The sequence below is a fragment of the Dendrobates tinctorius genome, unplaced genomic scaffold (assembly GCF_039654945.1).
Source record: "Dendrobates tinctorius isolate UK_male_01 unplaced genomic scaffold, ASM3965494v1 ptg000018l, whole genome shotgun sequence".
Lineage (NCBI taxonomy): Eukaryota > Metazoa > Chordata > Amphibia > Anura > Dendrobatidae > Dendrobates > Dendrobates tinctorius.
Genome location: NW_027361686.1, coordinates 19,680,899 through 19,696,653, shown reverse-complemented (window position 1 = coordinate 19,696,653; position 15,755 = coordinate 19,680,899). Strand labels below are relative to the sequence as shown.

General features: G+C 43.5%; 1 protein-coding gene across 1 annotated transcript in view; it reads left to right on the top strand.

The window, feature by feature from the left end:
* Window positions 1-15,755, top strand: part of TRIM28 (tripartite motif containing 28) — a 39,615-nt gene that overhangs the window by 895 nt on the left and 22,965 nt on the right. The window lies entirely within an intron of this gene.

Genomic DNA, 15,755 nt, shown 5'->3' with positions numbered 1-15,755 from the left:
CACTGACCTTGCGTTGAACTACAGGCAGCAGCATGCGCTGACCGGTTGAGTTCCTAAACTTTTAATGTAGGTCCCAGCACGTGGTGAATCCTGCATCCTGCTGTGCGACTACATGCGGCCCCCATTGTGCTCGCCTAGTCACTGGTAGAACTACAGGGCTCAGCATGGAAACACTCTGCATTATACTCTTGTTATATGGTGGTTATGCTGCCATGTCTTCAGATGCGAGTTCACCATTAGTCTGGGTTTACAGGTTGACCTTCAGTTTTGCTTTGTTTCTGCTCCGGGGTTTCTCAGTGTGTAGTCTGCAGATAAGTAGCATGCGAGCTAGTTCTAAATATCTTTGTTCTTCTCCTACATATATATTTATTGCATCTAAACAATTCCCAATACCCTATTCACACTTATGGGAAGGGGGACTAGTCTTATGATAAAAATAAGATTCAAAATCGGGATCAAATCTGACCCATGTGAGCCTTTCCCAGACTGCAATGACTTTACAGGGTTAAGTGGGTAGCATTATTATTTATTGTTATAGCGCCATTTATTCCATGGCGCTTTACATGTAAGGAGGGGTATACATAAAAAAAAAGTACAATAATGTTAAACAATACAAGTCATAACTGGTACAGGAGGAGAGAGGACCCTGCCCGCGAAGGCTCACAATCTACAAGGGATGGGTGAAAATACAGTAGGCGAGGGTAGAGCTGGTCGTGCAGCGGTTTGGTCGATCGGTGGTTACAGCAAGTTATAGGCTTGCTAAATATTAACATGCAGGGATCTCCCAGTAAGCGGACCCTAAGACTTCTCAAGTGGCTTTCTATAGGGGAAAATACTCTGACCATACTTAGATTCTTGTATTTTTTTTTTTTTCCCTGGAAACCATGGACTAATGTGAAGAGGTTGGAAGCACCGTCATTGATTAGTGGCTGTTGAGTACTGCATATCAGCCTTACAGCCTCAGCCCCTGATGAAGCCAGTCTAGCTGAAACATGTTGGAGGCCTGAGAGCTTTTTAGCAGCTAGTCAGTGTTTTTTGGGTAATTTCAAGGTTGAGAATATAGGTAGTGGCCGGACCAATATATCCTTCCCACGTAAAATACACTGGTAATGGGACAAGGAGTACAATATTAATAAAATAACCTAAGCCGTATCCTGTCCACGGATACATACTGACTAAGCAGGCCTTAAATGGGTTTTCCTTGAATTAGTTTGATTTAAAAGTTAAATTGTGTAGTCTCTAGTTGGGGGGGTCTATTTGCCTCTGGTGACTTAATAACTGTATGTTTACCCTACACTATTGAACAGCAATTGTTTACTAATCAATTTTTAGACCCTGACAAAGCCTAAGTCTAGAAGAACCATATGTATACATTAAGGCCTGCAATACCAAGACACCAATTTCTAGTACTATTTTTTATAAACCACAAAAACCAGCACACAGAGCTGCCCATGGTGCATCTTTTGGAACCACAAATGCCAGCATGTTCCTAACTATGTAAAGTATGCATGCAGTTCAGCTTACTGGGGTGTTAATGTATAAGATTAGGACTCTAGAGCATGCTGGGAGTTGTATTTAGCTGGAGGCCACAGGTTGGAGACCACTACACTTGGTAATCTTCCCTCCATGCTCTCTGCAGTTAAATCATTCTATTGTTCCTCCTTATCAGCCAGATGTTTGACAGGAAGTGCAGATAGCTCCCTGCCCCCATCTTCACTCTAGTCCCCAGACAAAATTCCTAGGTGTAAGACTGTTTCAACTGTAAGGTAACCACACACTAAATAAAATCTATGCATGCATTTGTCCTGCGCCAACTCTACAAATGCCTGGAGCAGTGAGTTTTTAGAAGTCTTTACTGCACTATTGTAAGTTGCCACTTATTGTCGGAAGAAAGAGAAAATCTATCATGGCATATCAGAGTTGCAGGACACTTCTGCAAAAGAATGCTGGTGTCCTATAATCTGCTAAACAAGAAATCGGCCCATTTTATCCAAATTGGAAGATGGGCTTTGGAGGCTGCTGACTTTAGACTTGGCCAACTTTAGTAGTAATTGACCCATATAAACAACTTTGGTGTTAAATGACCACTGATCTGTAAGTATGTGCAGATCGGTTGTTTATCCTTTTTGCACAGACTTAGTCAGTGCACATCTGAAGATCATTCAGTGAGTATCCGAAACTTGTACTTGTTTTGTACAGGTAGACTTCCATTGTTCTCGGCAGCATATTGTACTGTGTAAACGGTTTGTGTTTTGCTTGTTCAGTGGGTGATGAACAAACCTGATAATCACAGTAAACAAGTGAATGTGAATCAATACTCTTTCCATATAATCAAGTGGTGTAAATCTACCTTAGAATAGAGGGAGGTCTCCTTTTGTCACCTTATTTTAATGGATTTAATCCACCCTTTTTAATATGCAGATGGCTGTAAATATGGTTGTCCCCATGTGGACCTCACTCTTCAGTGATGTTGGGCTTCCTTAAAAGATGTCCAATAAGTTATAATAGTACGTTTGTCCTTCCATGCTGCAATATTAAATTTGCCTAGTGTTTCTGTATTGACAACTACAATAATGTGCTGGAGCTTTTATAAACTCCCCATAAAGGGTTAAAATCGTATGTGCATAGCATGCACATTCTAGTCCCAAACAGACCGCAGAGAGAAACAGGTAAAGATGTTAAATGAAATAAATTTGTCTACCCCGGGTTTCTCCCTTCTTTCCATGTGTGCTAATTTAATTAAATAAAAATTAAAATTATGGTCACTCTTTAAGCCATTTGGGATTGAAGCTTTGAGAACAGCCATTTATATTCCTAGTAATACCAGAAAATGTATTACTCATTTTAGGCAATTTTTCACTATTGGCTGGTGTGTATATGATAACTTACACCATTTCTGGCTATTATGACTTGTCTCTTGTATTTGCACCAGTTTTCCCCTCTGCAGGCTCTGCCTCCATTTTCAGATTGTTCCGAACCAGTATAAAGAGATGAGCTGCTGTGATGTCTCCCACACACAGATTCCCACATGTTCAATCTTCTCAGCATCCTGGAGATTATAAAGTAGTACTAAGCTGTGTGACTGTGACTCTAGCTCTCCGCTAAGCCAAATCTCACTTGTCAGGTTTTTCCTGCCTGATGGTTTTTTTTTTTTTTTTTTTTTTATACTAGTACAACCCCTTAAAGGGAATCTGTCACCTCATTTTTGGCTTATGAGCTGTGGCCACTGCCATCAGGGGCTTATCTACAGCATTCTAGAATACTGTAGATGAGCCCCCGATGTAACCTGAAAGATAAAAACGAGTTATACTCACTCGGGGGACGGTCCGGTCCGATGGGTGTCGCAGTTCGATCCGGCGCCTCCCATCTTTATGCGATAACGTCCTCATTCTGCCGTGGCTCCTGTGTAAGCGTACTGACTTGCCCTGTTGAGAGCAGAGTAAAGTACTGCAGTGCGCAGGCGCTGGACCTCTGACCTTTCCTGGTGCCTGCGCACTGCAGTACTCTGCTCTGCCCTCAACAGGGCAGATATAGTACACCTGTGCAGGAGCCACAGCAGAAGTAAGGAAGAGGATGTTATCTCTAGAAGATGGAAGGCGCCGGACCAGACTGCAACACCTATCGGACCGCCTCCCGGGTGAGTATAATCTAACTTGTTTTTCTTATCTTTCAGGTTACATCGGGGGAGGGGGGGGACTTATCTACAGCATTAAAGAATGCTGTAGATAAGCCCCTGATGGTGGTGGCTGCATCTCATAGGCCAAAAATGAGGTGACAGATTCCCTTTAAACTAAATGCTCGGTTCCAGTAAAATAAAACTTGTACTCTCCTACTTTGCCTGGCCAGCTCTGTTCCAGTGGTGGTACTTGAGGCCCTGGGTCTGTGATGTGGTGGAATGTCACATGGTGCCTGGCGCCCAATCAGTGCTGACGTCACGGTCTTCTCCTTCATACAAACTGAACAAAGAGCAAGCAAGGGATCAGCTGCAGCTGGACTTCCTCTAAGGCTGGGGTCACACTTGCGTGTGCAATGCGAGAAACTCTCATCAATACCTGGCACTGCCACCAGCACTTGGGACCGGAGTGTGCGGCTGTATGTATTTCTATGTAGCTGCAATTCTGGTCTGAGTGCTGGGTATTGATGCGAGAGACTTGCGTGAGTTTCTTGCATTGCACACGCAAGTGTGACCCTGACCTAAGTCAGGGTTGCAGCTTATACCTGGCATCCTCTTAATGTTCAGTTTGTCTGAAGGCGCACAGTGTTGCCAGAGCTGATTGGGCGTCATGCGTCACAGCCCTGGGGAGCACAAGTGGCGACACCGCAGGAATGGAACTGACACGGGAGGTGAGTATAGGCTTTATTTTATCGGGGCTGAACACTTGAAGGGGTTGTCCTAATAGTGGACAACCCCTTTAAAGGGGGTATTACAGTCTGGCACTTACAGTATATTGACAGTATATACCATAAATGTTAAATGGCAATCCTACTTAAAGGGAACCTGTCAGCAGTTTTGGCCGATATAAGATGTGGCCATCACCTTTCACTGCTTAAATACAGCATTCTATAATGCTATATATAAGCCCCCAACCTGACCTGGAAGAACAAACGGAAGTTTTATTATACTTACCAGCGGGGTGGTCTGGTTTGAGGGGAGCTGCTGCTCCTGGTCCGACACCTCCCATCTTCATGAGATGCCGCCCTCCATCTTGCAAAGTACTGCAGTGCGCAGGTGCTGGAAAAGGTCAGAGCCCTGACACCTGCACACTGCAGTGCTTTGCTCTGCCCTCAACAGGGCATATCAGTACGCCTGTGCAGGAGCGCGATGTCGGGGAGCCTGTGTGTATGATGCAGGGTTGCGTCATCCACAAGAAGCAAGCAGGAGGGTGGTGATCATTAGAAGGTGGGAGGCGCCACACCAAGACCAGCGACACCCATCGGACTGGATAGCCTCACAGGTGAGTATAATAAAACTTTTCAGTTCTTCCAGGTCGGGTTGGGGGCTTAGATACATAATTTTAGAATGCTGTATTTACCATCAATTTTGTGGGGGAATAATAGGAAAGAAACTTTTAATAAAATGGTGGTGCTTATAATTCATGCGTCTTATTGCTTACCCAGGGGGTGGTGGCTGCGGGGTCCCAGGGGCTGGGATGAGGGGGTGTTCTTCTAGAAAGGGCAGAGCCCCCACAGTTCCATGGTTCCCTATGCTGTGGACTCTGGGGAAAATAGCTGCTGGGGGTGGCGCATGCGCAGATGGAGATCTCACGAGATGAGATCACAGCAGCAGAGGACACCTGCAGTGGCGCCACCACACATCTGAACACCCCTTGCAGCAACGCTCCACTCTTTCCTCCAGCTGGGACCCTGCTCCACCGTGGCTGGTAAGGTATATCTGCATTATAAGACACACCCCATCCCCCCCCACACCAAATTTGAGGGAACGAGTCTTATAATCCGAAAAATACGGTAAGCCGTGAAAGGTGATGGCTGCATCTTATATAGGCCAAAACTGCTGGCAGGTGCACTTTAAAGGAATATGAACTCCACTAATTAGCACAATAACATTACTTTCTAACAGTTTTTACAAGGATATAGAAATTTATTCTGCACCAAAATTCAAACACTTTTAAATGCTCTAAACATCTGACAGATTTTAATAGGCAAAAGCTCATGTAGTGCGCAGTGCTGTTTGTGCATTTACTATTAAAATCAATAGAAACCCTTTTTTTTTCTTTTTTTTTTCTTGTAATTAAAACCCACTTCTAGATCAGCAAAAAAGCTGACGATACCTTAAAGGGAAAGCATCAGCAGGATTGTGAGCAGTACCCTACAGTGTCAGGTTGGGGCCATTATCCTGATTAATCCCCAAGGGTGGTTTGCACGTTCTTGACCAGGCCAATTTTTACAATTTTGACCACTGTCCCTTTGAGGTAAAAACTCTGAAACGCTTCAGTGGATCCTGACATTGTTTTCTCGTGACATATTGTACTTCATGTTAGGCTAGTTTCACACTAGCGTTTTGGAGCGCAGCGACGGCCTGCGCACGGCCGCCGCTAAGCCCAGCCCCCTGCCGCGCCCCGCCGGTAGCTCCGCCCACCGGCGCATGACGCTGCATGCGCCCTGCGTCCCCTATCTTTATCACAGATAGGGGACACAGGGCGCATGCAGCGTCATGCGCCGGTGGGAGGAGCTACCGGTGGGGCGCAGCAGGGGGCGGGCCTTGGCGGCTGTGCGCAGGCCGTTGCTGCGCTCCAAAACGCTAGTGTGAAACTAGCCTTAGTGGTAAAATTTCATTCAAATAACTTGCGTTTATTTGTGAAAAAAACCGGAAATTTTACGAAAATTTTTAATTCGCAATTTTCCAACTTTTAATTTTTATGCCCTTAAATCAGAGATACGGCACACACAACTTGATAAGTAACATTTCCCACATGTTTACTTTACATCAGCACAATTTTGGAACAAAAATTTTTTTGTTAGGAAGTTATAAGGGTTAAAAGTTGACAAGCGATTTCTCATTTTTGCTACACCATTTTATTTTTACGGACCACCTCACATTTGAAGCCACTTTGAGGGGTCTATATGATAGAAAATACCCAAAAGTGACACCATTCTAAAAACTGCACCCCTTAAGGTGCTCAAAATCACATTCAAGAAGTTTATTAACCCTTCAGGTGCATCACAAATTTTTTTTGAATATCTAAAAAAAAAATAAATGAACATTTCACTTTATTTCACAAATAATTCAGATTCAATTTTTTTTTATTTTACCAAGGGTAACAGGAGAAATTGGACTGCAAAAGTTATTGTGCAGTTTGTCCTGAGTACGCTGATATGTGGGGGGGAACCACTTTCTGCGCATGGCAGAGCTCAGGAGGGAAGGAGCGCAGTTTGACTTTTTCAATGCAAAATTGGCTGGAATTCAGATCGGACGCCATGTCACGTTTGGAGAGCCCCTGATGTACCTAAACAGTGGAAACCCCCCACAAGTGACCCCATTTTGGAAACTAGACCCCCCCCCCCCCTCCCCAAGGAACTTGTCTAGATATGTGGTGAGAACTTTGAACCCACAAGGGCTTCACAGAAGTTTATAACATACAGCCGTACAATTAAAAATCATATTTTTTTTCCACAAAAATGAGATTTTCACCCTCAATTCTTACTTTCCCAAGGGTAACAGGACCCTAAAAGTTATTGTGCAATTTGTCCTGAGTACGCTGATACCGCATATGTGGGTGTAAACGACTATTTGGGCGCATGGCAGAGCTCGGAAGGGAAGCGGCGCCATTTGACGTTTTTGGCTGGAATTCAGATCGGACACCATGTTGCGTTTGGAAAGCCCCTGATGTACCAAAACAGTGAAAACCCCCAACAAATGACACCATTTTGGAAACTAGACCCCCCCCCCCCCCCCCCACGGAGCTTATCTAGATGTGTGGTGAGCACTTTGAACCCCCCTGTGCTTCACAGAAGTTTATAACGCCCGGGCGTGAAAATAAAAAAATCATATTTTCTCCACAAACATGATCTTTTAGTCACCAATTTTTTTTTTTATTTTCCCAAGGGTAACAGGAGAAATTGGATCCCAAAAGTTGTTTTGCAATTTGTCCTGAGTAGGCTGATGCCCTATATGTGGGGGTAAAACACTGGGCGCATGGCAGAGTTTGGAAGGGAAGGAGCGCCATTTGACTTTTTCAACGCAGAATTGGCTGGAATTGAGATCAGACGCCATGTTGCGTATGGAGAGCACCTGATGTGCCCAAACAGTGGAAACCCCCCAATTATAACATAGTAACATAGTTATTAAGGTTGAAGGGAGACTTTGAGTCCATCTAGTTCAACCCATATCCTATCCTAACTTGCCCTAACATGTTGATCCAGAGGAAGGCAAAAAAACCCCATGTGGCAACAGTAAGCTTCACATTGGGGAAAAAATTTCCTTCCCGACTCCACATACGGCAATCAGACTAGCTCCCTGGATCAACGCAATATTAAGGAGACTAGTGTATATACCCTGTAATATTATACTTTTCAAGAAAGGCATCCAGTCCCTTCGATTCTCCAAACTAAATAACCCCAAGTGTAATAACCTGTCTTGGTATTGCAGACCCCCTAGTTCCCTAATAACCTTGGTCGCTCTTCTCTGCACCCGCTCCAGTTCAGCTATGTCTTTCTTATACACCGGAGACCAGAACTGTACACAGTATTCTAAGTGTGGTCGCACTAGTGACTTATATAGAGGTAAAATTATGTTCTCCTCATGAGCATCTATGCCTCTTTTAATGCATCCCATTATTTTATTTGCCTTTGCAGCAGCTACTTGACTCTGGCCACTAAATGTGAGTTTGTCGTCCACCCATACACCCAGGTCTTTTTCAGTGACTGTTTTGCCCAGTGTTTTACAATTAAGCACATAATTATACAACTTGTTCGTTCTACCCAAGTGCATGACCTTACATTTATCCCCATTAAAGCTCATTTGCCATTTATCAGCCCAAGCTTCTAGTTTACATAAATCCTCCTGTAATATAAAATTGTCCTCCTCTGTATTAATTACCCTGCAGAGTTTAGTGTCATCTGCAAATATTGAAATTCTACTCTCTATGCCCCCTACAAGGTCATTAATAAATATGTTAAAAAGAAGCGGGCCCAAAACTGACCCCTGTGGTACCCCACTGCTAACCGTGACCCAGTCCGAGTGTGCTCCATTAATAACCACCCTTTGTTTCCTATCCCTGAGCCAGCTCTTAACCCACCTACACATATTTTCCCCTATCCCCATTGTTCTCATTTTATGTATCAACCTTTTGTGTGGCACCGTATCAAAAGCTTTTGAAAAGTCCATGTACACCACGTCCACTGCATTCCCTTGGTCCAGTCCGGAACTTACCTCTTCATAAAAGCTTATCAGATTAGTCTGACAGGAACGGTCTCTTGTAAACCCATGTTGATATTGGGTCATAAGGTTATTCTTCTCCAGATACTCCAGTATAGTATCTCTTAGAAAACCCTCCAGGATTTTATCCACAGTTGAGGTTAAACTTACTGGCCTATAATTTCCAAGTTCAGTTTTTGTCCCCTTTTTGAATATTGGCACCACATTTTCTATATGCCAGTCCTGTGGTACAGACCCTGTTATTATGGAATCTTTAAAGATTAAAAATAGTGGTCTATCTATGACTGTGCTTAATTCCTGCAGTACTCGTGGGTGTATCCCATCCGGGCCCGGGGATTTGTCAATTTTAGTGATTTGTAGACGCCGCCGTACTTCCTGCTGGGTTAAGCAGGTGACATTTAATGGAGAATTTTTATCCCTGATCATGTTATCTGTCATGGGATTTTCTTGTGTAAATACTGTTGAAAAAAAGTCATTTAGCATATTGGCTTTTTCCTCATCCTCATCCACCATTTCACCCAGACTATTTTTAAGGGGACCAACACTATCATTTTTTAGTTTCTTACTATTTATGTAGTTAAAGAATATTTTGGGATTATTTTTACTTTCTCTGGCAATGAGTCTCTCTGTCTCAATCTTTGCTGTCTTGATTTGCTTTTTACAGAATTTATTTAATCTTCTGTATTTATTTAATGCCTCATCACTACCTACTTGCTTTTAATTCTCTAAATGCTTTATTTTTCTTATTGCGCCCCTTACAGTTCTATTTAGCCATAGTGGTTTCCTCCTATTTCTCGCATGTTTATTCCCATACGGTATATATTGTGCACAGGTCCTATTCAGGATGCTAATAAACGTCTCCCATTTTCTTTGTGTATTTTTATGTCTCAGGATATCGTCCCAGTTAATTACACCAAGATCATCTCTCATCCGTTGGAAATTTGCCTTCCTGAAGTTGTGTCCTTTTGTAACCCCTCTACTACACATCTTATTAAAGGATACATGAAAACTTATTAATTTGTGATCACTATTACCCAAGTGACCCTCAACCCTTACATTTGATATGCGGTCTGGCCTGTTGGTTAATATTAGGTCTAGCAGTGCCCCCCCTCTTGTTGGGTCCTGAACCAGTTGTGAAAGGTAATTGTCTCTCATCGTTGTCAGAAACCTGTCACCTTTGCTGGAACTGCAGGTTTCGGTTCCCCAATGTATTTCAGGGTAGTTGAAGTCCCCCATAATAATGACTTCTCCTTTAGTCGCTGCTTCATCTATTTGCTTTATGAGGATATTCTCTGTAGCTTCCATTATTTTTTGGAGATTTATAACAAACCCCTATCAGTAATTTATTATTTTTCCCCCCTCCCCTTATCTCTACCTACAGGGACTCTACATTTGCATTAGATTCATATATATTATCACGAAGGATGGGTTTTAAGGATGATTTTACATATAAACACAGGCCTCCCCCTCGCTTATTTGTACGGTCATTTCTGAACAGACTATAGCCCTGTAAATTAACAGCCCAGTCATGGCTCTCGTCCAGCCATGTCTCAGATATCCCCACCATGTCATAATTATGTTCCAACAACATTAACTCCAATTCCTCCATTTTGTTGGCGAGACTTCTGGCACTAGTATACATGCACTTTATGTATCTCTCTGTACCTCTATTCTTTCTTAAATTATTAACTGTTCTAACCCCACCCCCAATGTCATTATTTGTGCCCAGGTCTCTATCTGCACTGTCTTCCCCTCCTATAAAAGGAATACCCCCCCCGTCCCTAGTTTAAACACTCCTCCAACCTTCTAGCCATTTTCTCCCCCAGCACAGCTGCACCCTCCCCATTGAGGTGCAGCCCGTCCCTAGCGTAGAACCTGTAGCCAACTGAGGAGTCGGCCCAGTTCTGCAGGAACCCAAACCCCTCCTTCCTACACCAATTCCTGAGCCACTTATTAACCTCCCTAATCTCCCGTTGCCTCTCTGGCGTGGTACAGGAAGTATTTCCGAAAATACCACCTTGGAGGTCCTTGCTTTAAGCTTACAGCCTAATTCCCTGAAATCATCTTTAAGGACCTTCCACCTACCTCTAACTTTGTCATTTGTGCCAATATGCACCATGACCGCTGGATCCTCTCCAGCCCCTCCCAGTAATCTGTCAACCCGATCAGCGATGTGTCGGACTCGAGCGCCAGGTAGGCAGCACACCGTTCGACGATCCCTGTCTTTGCGACAGATTGCCCTATCTGTTCCCCTAATAATTGAGTCTCCCACTACCAGAACCTGTCTGGCCTGCCCTGCTCTATTTCCCCCCTTACTGGAGCAGACACTCCTCCGGCTTTCAGAGGACATGCCTTGCTGCAGCAGTGCTACTCCTGCACTAACACTCCCCTCATCTGCCAACTTAGCAAACTTATTGGGGTGTGCCAGATCAGGACTAGCCTCCCTGGTGCTCTTCCCTCTACCCCGCCTTCTAACTGTCACCCAGCTAGCTGCTTCATTGTCCTGCAGCTCCAACCTAGCATCCCCCCCCTCATCTATCCCATTGAGCGTTTGCTCAGTGAGCAGAAGACTCCTTTCCATATTGTCTATGGATCTCAGTGTTGCCAGCTGCACATTTAGATCCAGTATCTGGGCTTCCAAATGCACAACGTGCTCACATCTTGCACAGCAGTATGCACCCTCGACCGGCTGTTCAAGGATTTCATACATGCGGCAAGACGTGCACTGGATGGCATTGGCAATAGTGGAGCACATCCTAATGGGGATTGCACCAGACAATAAGATAAGCAAAAATAAATTAAAAAAAAAAAGTATTAATATAACAGCAATTCAGTAAGACCTCCCTTGGAAACGCCCTGAATCTAAAGTCACTGAATTTCGAGTCACACACTTACCACAGTTCGCACTTACGCTCAGGTCACACTCAGCTCGTTCACACTCGCTCAGGAAGAAGATTTAAAAGAGGTTTTTTTTTGTTTTTTTTTTCCCCCCCTTTTACCAGCACACCACCTTGCTGCTCAATGCACTTCCAAAAGGAGTTGAGCCCCAACCAGCTGCCCCTTATAAACCCTTAATTACTGTATGAACTCCCACCCTTAATTAACCCCTTGTGAATATAGTTACACCTCATGATTTAAATGCAATATAGTTTACCCTTAAAAACACAGATAGTAAAATAAGAGGTTAACCCTGAAGAGAGAAAACATAGGTTAAACAAGCCCCCAAAGCCCCACAAAAATTGAACAGGTAGAAAGCACTCAGCAACTTACAATTCAGCAACTCACACAGGTATTTGTTAAAGGTGTTCCAAATACCTCTTCACTGAATTTCAAGTCACACACTTACGCTCAGGTCACACTCCGCTCGTTCACACTCGCTCAGGAAGAAGATTTAAGAGTTTTTTTTTGTTTTTTTTTCCCCTTTTACCAGCACACCACCTTGCTGCTCAATGCACTTCCAACCCTAACCCCAAAACACCCCTAACCCTAATCTCAGCCCTAATGGGAAAATGGAAATAAATACATTTTCTTAATTTTATTTTCCCCAACTAAGGGGGTGATAAAGGGGGGGTTTGATTTACTATTTATGGCGGTTTTTATGTTTGGCAGCTGTCATACGCTAAAAGACGCTTTATTGTAAAAATAGTTTTTGCATCACCACATATTGAGAGCTATAATTTTTCCATATTTTGACCCACCGAGTCATGTGAGGTCTTACTTTTTGCGGGACGAATTGACGTTTTTATTGGTATCATTTTCGGGCACGTGACATCTTTGATTGCTTTTTATTCTGATTTTTGGGACGCAGAATGAAAGAAAAAAAAAAACACAGCGTTTCACGAATTTCTTTTGGTGGGTGCGTTTACACCGTTCCGCCTGCGGTAAAATTGATAAAGCGGTTTTATTCTTCGGGTAAGTACGGTTACAGAGAGACCTCATTTATGTGGTTTTTTTATGTTTTGGCGCTTTACAATTTTATATTAAATTATTTTTGCATCGCTTTATTCTGCGAGCAATAACTTTTTAAATTTTTTTGCTGATGCTGTATGGCGGCTCGTTTTTTGCGGGACAAGACGACGTTTTCAGCGGTACCATGGATATTTATATGCGTCTTTTTGATCTCGTTGTTGCACTTTGGCGGTATGATAATAAATCATAATTTTTTGCTTAGTTTTTTTATTTTTATTAAGGGGTTCGCTAAAGGGGTTAACTAGTGAGACAGTTGTATAGGGCGGGTCGTTACGGACGCGGTAATACCAAATATGTGTACTTTTATTAAATTCATTTTTTTTAAAAAAAAAATATTAGGGATTTTTTTTTTTTTTTTTTTTTTTAACTATTTTTACACTTTTCTTTTTTTTAAACTTTATTACATTGTCCCAGGGGGGACATGGCTGATCTGTCACATCACAGATCACCGTGACAGATCAGCGATCTGTCACAAACACTGCACAGGCTTTCCTCATGCCTGCGCTTTGCAGGCACTGAGGAAGCCAGCTCCATGCAGGCCCCCGAAGGTCCTCGTTGCCATCTTGGATTCAGGAACCTGCAGGGATAGAGCCCCCCGCAGCAGCGCTGCACATTGCGCTGCTGTGGGGGGCTCAGGGAAGCACGGAGGGAGCCCCCTCCCTGCCGATGCTTCCCTTTAACCCCACGGTACACCGTGATCGTGTTTGATCGCGGTGTGCAAGGGGTTAACGTGTCTGGGGTGGTTCGTGACCGTGCCGGGTGTCAGCTGTGATAATCATCTGACACCCGGCCACGATCAGCGGCGCTCACCACATGAGCGTCGCTGATCGCTGTGACATACTATCCCGTCCCTGGGAATTAAGTCCCAGGGCATATGGACGGGATAGTACCTCACATGACAGGGGTTAAAATGATACCTTGGTTGTTGAATCCGTCTTGTGGTTATTGTTTAATCTTTATTTTCAGTTTTGCGTTAATGGAGTGGGGGGGGGGTCCATGTGGTGTTACTCTTAGCTATTCATTTGTATGGCTTACCTGCCCCCAGTTTACATAATGAAATATATGGCTTGGAGAAAAAAAACCCTTCTGCATGCAGCAGTGGCGCCTGCGCTGCAGCATGATCGCATATGTACTGTGCATATAACTTGTTGTAATCCTGATATTCATAAAAAAAAAAAGTTTCAAAATGGCGCCAGCCGCTCCTGTGCAGTACCAGCTATCGATCCGATGGCAGCTATAGCAGGTCAGGTCATTACGAGTTCATAGACACCAAACATGTCTAGGCTCTTTTTTTATCGAAGTGGTGGAAAAAAAAAGTCCTAAGTTAGCTAAAAAAAAAATTGCGCCATTTTTCTGATACCCGTAGTGTCTCCATTTTTCATGATCTCTTGGTTGAGTGGGAGGTTTTTTTTGTTCTCCGAGCCGACGTTTTTAATACCATTGATGTGCAGATACGTTCTTTTGATTGCCCGTTGTTGCATTTTAATGCAATGTTGTGGCGACCAAAAAAACATAATTATGGCTTTTTGATTTCCCCCCACCCCCCCACTATGCCGTTTAATGATCAGGTTAATCCTTTTTTTTATTGATCAGGCTATTCTGAACACGGCAATACCAAATGTGTCTAACTTTTTTTTTTTTTTTTTGAAAGGGGGGTGATTAAAATTTTTTTATTCATATTTTATAAAACGTTTTCTTTAAATTTGGCATGCTTCAATAGCCTCCATGGGAGGCTAGAAGCATTCACAACTTGATCGGCTCTGCTACATATAGGCGATGAACAGATCGCCTATATGTAGCAGAATTACAGCATTGCTATGAGCCCCGACCACCGGGTGGCGCTCATGGCAATGTCTCAACAAGCATAGAGGACTCAAGGAGACCTCGGGGGTCAGCGATGCGTTGCCATCACAACCAGATCACGTGATGGGGGTCTGCGATGCGCATATTTCCAGTCCGGCGGCTGGGAGCGCTGGTTTAATGCTGCTGTCAGCGCTTGACAGCAGCGTTTAACTAGTTAATGGATGCGGGTGGATTGCGATTCAACCTGCACCTATTATGGGCACATGTCAGCTTTTGAAAACAGCTGACATGTCCTGGCTTTGATGCGGGGGTACTGCTATTGAATGTACTATTTTGTCCAATGGCAGTAAGGGGTTAAAAGGGGATGCTACCTGTTTAATTGCCGCTCTCTGCTCTCCTGATCTCACTGCAGAGCTGAAAGTGATTACACCTGACACATCTGCATGTTCTTCTCCAACTTCCATCACACAGGTGCAGGGCTGCAATATTGTTGCAATACAGCAGAGCTGTGAGAGCTGCTAATTTTTGTAAGCAGACAAAGTTCAGTTCTCCCATTCTTTTAGTTGCATGTCTCACACTGGTAACTCCCCTTTCTCAATTACAATAATATATGGAGGCAGATTTTCATGGAGATCAGTGTCCTGCCATAGTCCTGAATGCCTCCTTTAGATATAAATAAAAGTGTATTACTCTGGAATAGGATGTCAGATCGCAGATATCAAGGTATCATTTTCAGGTATCATGTGCTGCTATTGACTTAAAAGGGTGGATCCCATTGACAGATTCTTAATGCAGTTTATTGCATAGAATTGTACAACTTTCCGATTGTGTTCTGTATCATTTTCTCATAGTATAAGATTTATCACTCCTTGATTTACTAGTCATATCAGGAAGCTGATGCATTCTTGCACTTCAGGGGCATGCTTTATAGTATGCATGGTATAAGTTTTTGTAATGGCACCCCTCTGTGTAGGAGAGTGCAGTGACAGGCTGAATGAACAGACTTTTAGTCTCTAGAGAATGGTCACTTATGGTGACGTTCTGGTATATGTTGGGAACAGCTCTTGATGTATACTGTAGTCTAGTT